Below are 7,217 nucleotides of genomic sequence, written 5' to 3'. Positions count from 1 at the left end.
GTAGGCTTGCTGTTTGTGGCTTCCTGCCTCCTAGAGTGTTGCTCCGCTGTACGGAATAAAAAAGGGAGTTTTTGGAACCCTCCAGGTGGTTTCATATGGAAGGCCAAGACGCATTCTTCTTGTGTCCTTCCCAGCAGAACAGTGGATATTGTCCTTTCCCAGCAGAGCATGGTGTCAGACAAGTGGTGGCAAGAACAGTCAGCTGGGAGGCAGCCAGAGGAGCCCGAGCGTAATGTACCACAGCTGCCCTGGCTTCGCTAACACAGCAGGAACAAAGAGCTTAATTTTGTAATCCAATGAACAAATCAGCAGAGCGGAGGAAGAACAACCATGAATCTGGTTGAAAACGCCAATGGTAGCTGGTTTGCCATCAGCTGGGCAGCTAGGACTGTCAGAGCTGCATCATGGTGGCAGGTATCTATTTATCTGGTTTGGTATACCAGGAAATGTCAGATGGATCAGCCTCAAAGTGTCCCATCTGCTGTCAGGTCCCTGGCAGTGGCCATAAGGAACAAGATGAGCTCTGTCAAAGGTCATTGTGGATAATCTGTTCCAGGAGGAGCCCTCATTTCAGTCTCAGGAAAATTAGAGACTGGTTTAAACCTTTAGAGTAGGTCTACTGTTTTGGATTAAATGTTTCTCTTTAATTCTATCCACAGGTAATACAGTTAGGTGACCAGCTGGATTTGTGAGTTGATTTTTGTCTGTAAAGACTTCTGCTGTCTAACAGGGTGTTATGTGGCTTTCCCTTTTGGAGCTTCTGGGTTTACTACTTTCTCCTTTCAGTTTGGTCTGCCATGAGACCTCTGTACCGCTCCTGAGAAAGATACGCTTTCTTACAGTCCTCTCCAATGTCTTCAGAGAGTTTTTCCATATCTCTGAGCATACAAAATTGCCGTTATCTACATTTCCTCGAGTTCACATCGTCTGCAAAATGGGATGACCGCTTCTGTCTGCCAGTTCAAAGGGAACAGGCTTGTTTTCCAATCGCATAATTAATGCAGAGGGATTACACAATATTTCTGAGTCTGCTTTTCCATACAATCCAGCAAAGACAAATTTAGAACAAGTTGCATTCTTTCAGTTGAAAGTTTGAATTACTATTTAAGTATGATTAATTTGTCCAAATTCCCTGACACCACGCTTGTTTTCATGTAATCATGTACAGTTTTCTGTAGGCAAAAATTAAAATGGTGTTTGCTTGGACCAGAGTGTTGCAATATAAGTTGTTTGTTTTACTCTTCTGAGCAGCATGAACAGGAACAAGAAGCAGGGCTCCTTGGTCTCTGGAATGAGAGTGGGTAGAGGATGTCTTTATTTCCCTACTGGCATTGCGGGATGTGCTGCCGGCTGAAGCTAAGAGGTGGTGTTACCCCATAAATAGTATATTAGGGAAGGGAGGGAAACAAGAGAGTGCTTGCAGTCTACCTAGGTGTTCATATAATCTTAATATTTGAGAGAAAACAGATTCAGGATCTTCCACAAACTGAGACCACATGACATAATTGCGTTGAAGCTCCCAACATAGGAAAGACATGGACCTGTTGGAGCCGGTCCAGAGGAGGGCACAAAGATGATCCGAGGGCTGGAGCACCTCTCCTATGAGGAGAGGCTGAGGGAGTTGGGGCTGTTCAGCCTGGAGAAGAGAAGGCTCCGGGGAGACCTTGTAGCGGCCTTCCAGTACCTAAAGGGGCTACAGGAGAGCTGGGGAAGGACTTTTTACAAGGGTGTGAAGTGATGGAATGAGGGGGAATGGCTACAAACTGGAAAAAGGTAGATTTAGATTCGGTATTAGGAAGAAATTTTTCACTTTGAGGGTGATGAGGCATTGGAACAGGTTGCCCAGAGAAGCTGGGGCTGCCCCATCCCTGGAGGTGTTCAAGGCCAGGTTGGACGGGCCTTTGAGCAACCTGGTCTACTGGGAGGTGTCCCTGCCCATGGCAGGGGGGTGGAACTGGATGATCTTCCAGGGCCCTTCCAATCTAAACCATTCTATGATTCTGTGATAATGTGTATGCCCTCCTGTATACAGGGAAATATCAAGTATATCAGGTCATGGTGTGTCTTGATTCTTGTCCTAAAAGCCCACTCTTGCAAAATGTGGTGGTACTGGTTCTTTTCCAGAGGCTACTGTAGCTCCAGCAGCATAATCCTTTTTTATTAGATTTTGCCAATTCTATTAATTCATTGAATGCTTAAATCTATCTCTTAAAACATAAGTGACTCCATTTTGTGAAAGATAAGGGCAGCCTTCCCTCTGCAAGGTGGGAGGTTGTAGATAGTTACCATTAGCTCCTGCAGTTCTTCCCATGAATGAAGGAGAAATTGTGGACTCTTCCTTATCAATTACACCCAATGGTTTAAGAAAACAGTGTTCGATGGGGCAGTTGCAAGCCAGCCCAAGCTTTGGAGATCTAAATCTCAACATCAGCTGAATACCAGGCAGCTGGCAGGACAGAGCAGAGGGCTTCTTTCCATATTTCCAAGGAAGTCTCTCTGAAATGGTGGCTGCAAATAGCTAAATACCCCTTCCTCTTTGTCTCCTCACAAAATGGCCTGTTATCCACAAGAAGCGAGAGGTAGTTGGTATTTTTTGCAAAACTACATCTTGTCTTTCTGCGCGTGCTAAAGCTGTACTAGTTTAGACACATGAAATAATTTGAAATCTTTGCAGGTACTTTCTAGTCCCGACCAGAACCTCTAATGGAAACTAGCCAAATCGTATCTAGAAAGTGCCATTTTTTCCTGCAGGCTCCAAGGAAATTCAAGGCAACTGGGTTGTGTGGGATTATCTATATTGCCAGTATGTACAACTGGGTGAGATGTGTCCTCCTCTGCTAACAGACTTTCAAAGTCAGGATGTTTGTTACAAATATTTATTTTCTAATGATGAAGAGAGGAAAGCAACCATCCTCCCAGCAAGGACAAGCTGTGGGTGCTTCCCCGGGAGCGATGGCCACCCTCCTCCAGCCCCCAGCAGCAACGGGATCTTGCTGCCGTGCTCCCCACTCTGGGCTTTTCTGCCAATTTTGCCATAAAGCCAAGCCAAAGCTTTCACAGTCTCAGCCACTTGTGCACAGTAGATTTGCGAAATGAAAACCAACTCGGCTCACAAACATGTTTTTTCCCCCAGCTTTTAGTCTGCTATTTCCTTCGACTGCTTGTAGACGTCAATAAGAATTTCCCTACATTCATTACAAGGGGGGGAAATGTACTTCTTGCAAGCCTTTCCAGTGATGGGGCACCATTTGCTCTGCCCAAGGCTTTTAAAGCCAAGATTTCCAACTTACTGTAATTTATAGCTTTCGATAGCAAACGGAGCTTAATTTTACAAATATCAGCTTTAAAGATGAATGTACAGAAAGGATTTACCCCACAACGTGACACAACTTGCCTATAATTTGTTACGTTGTCTAGCAGCAGACAAATGGCGTTATGCACATTTTATTTTACAACGGGGAAAGGAACAAACCCCACGTGATAGACAATTATGTGCTCCTAGAAAGTGACAGTAGAAAGAGCTGTACAAATCTTCCATCCTACTTTTCATCATCAGGGAATAAGAAAACGTGAGCAGAATTAATTTTTGCTTTATGAAAAATCCTCTGGGGATGTTATTTTCAGGCAAAACAGGATGTGGCCAAGACTCCAGCTGGAATATTTACAGTCTCATGTTTCGTCAGTGGCTGCGATTGTAGTTATTTGTTCCAGTATAACTCTTGCCGCCTAAGATCTGATTTAATAGCATAAAGGCTTGTGACAAAAATTCTTCTAGTTCTCTTTGAGAAAATGTTTCTCACCATTGACTTTACAAATTGAGAACTGAAATTCCCAAACCCCAGGAAATCCAGAAGTTAAGACCCAAAGCAACGCCGAGGCAGAAAACCCCTTTTGTGGTTTCATCAGTGCTTCCCCTCCACCCCCATCACTCCAAATGGAAAAGGAGCTGAATTTCCCCAAAAATCCCAGTGGAGATCCCCTGTGAGCCTACGAACTGCGCACAGCCCACCCTGCCTCTCGCCTGGCTCCAGCTGGCTTCCTTGACAGTAAAGTCACACTTTCAGGAACTCCAACATGGAGCAATTTCTCTTGCCAAACTCAGGAGCAGCTTTTGGAAAGGCAGGATCCTCCCTGGCCAGGTGCCGCAGATGCAACATGGGCTCATACCGGGCATTGGTGGTGTTCCTCTGGGCAGCAAAACCACTCCATTTTGACCAATTCTACCAATTTATATTAAAAAAAATAAGTTTTCAGTGTGCATCAATGCATACATGCTATAGCAAGCATAAGTGCAGTGTATTATAGCTTTTATCAGAAAATGGCTTTGCCTACAATGCTAAGCACTGGATCTTCTTCTTTTTCTTCTTCTTTTTTTTCTTCTTTTTCTTCTTCCTTTTCTTCTTTCTTTTCTTCTTCTCCTCCTCCTTCTCCTTCTTCTTTTTTCTTCTTCATCTTCTTTTTCTTCTTCACCTTCTTTGTCTTAGTCTTTTTTCTCTTCTTTGTCTTCATTCTCATCTTCTTCATCTTCATCTTCATCTTCTTTGAATCATCATCATCATCATCACCACCACCATTATTTTTCATCATGTTTAGCTTTTAAAACTAATCTATAACACCTGTAGGATAAGGCCTTTTGCACTTATAGTCTCCTGGGTGGGAAGTAGTGTCAGGTCAACCTCATGTAGTCCCTGCAGGTACAAGTCACACTTACTTTTGCCTCTTTAATCCCTGCACCTGCCTTGAGCATTTGCAGTGTACTAATTATTATCACAACACCAGAAAACCAGCTGCTTTTTTTGTTAGAGAGGCTCAATATCTTCGTAGCTCTCATAAGACAAAATGTTAGCACTGTAATTTCTTCCTGGGTAAGGAAAAACCTCAATTTATTTCTTTTTTTTTTTTTTAATTCAGGGCTGTATTTTGATTTTTTCCAGGTGCCTTTAAGCACAGTGGGCAGCACGGCTTTGGGAGAGAGAGACGGTCTTGGGTGACGAATGCTTCCTGCCTGAACTGATTAATAGTAGGTGAGATAAAATTACAACAGGGATGCTGACTTGGTGGGAAATCATTCCAGTTTTCAAACCTGAGCTTTACAAATAGTTTGTAGCAAATTTTTGTACTTAGCATATGCAATTAGCGGGGATAATCCATACTCGCAAATATTCCTGTGACATAAGAACATTTTATGATGAACTCACATGCTGAATGGGTGTATTTGGTGCAGGAACACACGTCAGAGCTGATAAGAAATGAAATAATTCCCGGCTGAATCCCCAAAGAAAACCAAAGGCAGATGAATTGTTGGGTCTTGTACTATTTTGCCGTGTAAGGCAAGTTGCCCTTAGCTGGAAAGTGAGCCCAAAGGAACAGTTTTGCGCAGGAAGGAGATTACTCCTCATCCCTAGTGCTGGCATCTTGAAGCAAGCACTTTGTCTCTCCTCAAAGACACTGGATTGATCTCTAGTCTTGGCCTAGAATCCAGCTTTTCTTACCCCAAGACCTCCAGTTAGAGAGTCATAGTCAATAATGCAACCCTCCCACATGCTACCTCCAAGGAGAAACCCAGCAGAACTCTTCAACCGCTTCTGCTCAACCTTTCCAAAAGCAATACAAGCTGAGACAGTGGGGGATAGCTCAGCCCAAAAAAGTGTTTCTCAGATGTTTGAAGCAATTGAAAACACATGACTCTTAAATTCTCAGCTTGGATGCAGGACGGTGAAGCCCTTTGAAAATACAGAAGATATGCTCAGCTCTTGGTTATCTCCATGTCCCACCATGAGGGATGGTTTAGGGTCACATTCTTGTCTTGGTGGATGGGGCAGGGACAAGGTGGGAAGGATCCTTTGATGTTGGGTGTAGGGGGACAATGCCCAAAGAGCTCCTTGAGACAGGGATCAGGCAGGGCTCAGTGAGGCGATGCTAGAAATCAGCAGCTGCAGTCATTCAATAGCTCTGATTTTTTTTTGTAGAAAGGCTTCCTATTGAAAATGTGCTGTTCCCAGGCATCACAATTCGCCACTTCAGCCAATATAAACTCTCACACATATACATAATTTTGCTTATTTTCTTGAAGATTAGTAGCTACAGAGCTTGTTTTCACAAGGATCGCAAAAATCCTTACCCAGAAACAGTTATGACACGACTGGGTTTTATATGGCTTCTAAAGGAATTCTTGGAAAAGGGTGAAGTCTTCGCAGACTGTATCTTTTTTTTTTTTACCAATTCCCATTATTATTACCCTCAGCTATTTATTGCAGAAGTTGATTATGAACTCTAACCTGCTGATTGCTTTTCATAACGCTCATCATGTGAAATCCCAGCCTGTCCAGAGTACATAGATTAAAGAGTGTGCTTAATCATGAATGACATGTATAACTGGTGCAGCATTTTCATCTGCGTGGCCCTGGCTGTTTCTAGTGGTGACTCTCAGGCATGTACACCTTGTCCTCAAGGTGTGCGGTATTGTATGTTGCTCTTTCTAACATACACTTGGCAAGGCCAAGTGGGTTGTCAGCTGGTTGGGCCACTATCAGCAACTCCCTTTTGCTTCAGGGGAGGTTAACGGTTAAGCTCTCTCCTTGATGGGCAGACAGAGAATTTACCTACTTCTGATGAAGAATTGCTAATTGGTCATGAAATGTTATCCTCCAAATAGCCCTTTTCCTTCCCTTTTGTAGTTACTGTGAAGCTATTTTCTGATACTCACTGCCAAGACAAAACGACTTGCAGTCAATAGAAGAGGAAACAGAGACAGCCAAAGCCAGAAGGTCACAAGCAAGGAGCTGTAGGGTGGTCTGGGAAGGATCTGTTGCAAGCAGGACCTGTGGGAGCCATACAGTCCCAGGCATGCAGCAGGTTAGAGCCCCAGTGCAGCAGCTCTGCAGATCTTCCAGGGCCTTGAATCAGAGCTCGAGTTCCAGTTTTGAGGTTTGCCTGGGGACCAGCAAGCTCCAGCTCCAGCACTGTGATATCTGCATCCCCAGGGCCCCCCTCCAAGGCATCACACCCAGCCAAATTCCCCCCCACCAAGTACTGGAGGGAGGAGTTGCCTTTCCCCAGGGCACTGCATTTCCTCTGGGTACTGCATCTCCCGGGGCAATGCATCCCCATGCTGAGTACTGCATCATCTCCTGCCAGAAATTGCATCCCTCCCCAAGATACTGCATCCAGCTGGTACCACAACCCCGCCGGGTACCACAGCCTCCTGGATATTGCCC

Source organism: Charadrius vociferus, unplaced genomic scaffold (assembly GCF_000708025.1).
Source record: "Charadrius vociferus isolate BGI_N301 unplaced genomic scaffold, ASM70802v2 scaffold32, whole genome shotgun sequence".
NCBI lineage: Eukaryota > Metazoa > Chordata > Aves > Charadriiformes > Charadriidae > Charadrius > Charadrius vociferus.
The sequence above is the reverse complement of the archived record's forward strand: the minus strand, read 5'-3'. Positions refer to the sequence as shown.